Here is an 846-nt window from a genome sequence, read left to right on the forward strand (position 1 = left end):
GTCACCACAAATTTTTGCACCTCCTAAGAATACACTAAGTGAAAACATGAACTGGTGTAGTGATTTGAGGGCTCAGTTTGAATGTGTTCCTCCAAAAGGATGTATGGGAAATTTGATCCCCAATACAACTGTGTTAGATGGAGCCTCTCAGAAGTGATGAAATCGTGAGGGCAGAGTAAATGGATGAAAGCTGTTATCAAGAGAGTGAGTCGTCATCCCAGGAGTGGTTCCTTGTCAAAGGACAGGCTCGGCCCCCTTGCTCCTCCTTGCCTTCACTCATTCTTCTTTAACCACAGAGTGATGTAATGAGAATGCCCTCCCCGATGCCAGCGGCATCTCCTCCTCTCCCTCTGCCCCCTTGCTTTTCCCTCCTTCCTTTCTCTTCCTTTTCCTCCGCTTCCTTCTTCCTCTTCCTCTCCTCCTCTTTTTTCTTGAGACAGGGTCTCATATATCCCAGGCTGGCCTCAAACCCTCTATGTGGCCAAGAACAACTCTGATCCTCCTGTCTCCACCTCTCCAGTGCTGAGATTATAGGTGTGTGCCAATACCTCCAGTTTATGTTGTGCTGGGGATTGAACCCAGGGCTCCATTCATGTTGGGCCAGTACTCTACCAACTGAGCTACATCTCTTGCCCCTGAGGCTCATTCTTTTAAAATTTGACCTTTATTCTTATTTCACAGTGGTAATGTCCAGAGAGGAGCATGCATCACCAATTCTAAATTTAAACTTTTTTCTTATTTAAAAATATATTTGTTATTATTGTGGAACTGTATGTGTTTGTGTGTATGTGTGTGTGCATGCATGCCAAGGCCTGTGTGTGGAGATCGGAGGACAACTTTCAGGAG

General features: G+C 45.5%; 1 protein-coding gene across 5 annotated transcripts in view; it reads right to left on the reverse strand.

Moving 5' to 3' along the window:
- Window positions 1–846, reverse strand: part of Mia2 (MIA SH3 domain ER export factor 2) — a 119,447-nt gene that overhangs the window by 108,349 nt on the left and 10,252 nt on the right. The gene's annotated exons all lie outside the window — the stretch shown is intronic.

This window comes from Nannospalax galili, unplaced genomic scaffold (genome assembly GCF_000622305.1).
Source record: "Nannospalax galili isolate Female #2095 unplaced genomic scaffold, S.galili_v1.0 scaffold1594, whole genome shotgun sequence".
Classification (NCBI taxonomy): domain Eukaryota; kingdom Metazoa; phylum Chordata; class Mammalia; order Rodentia; family Spalacidae; genus Nannospalax; species Nannospalax galili.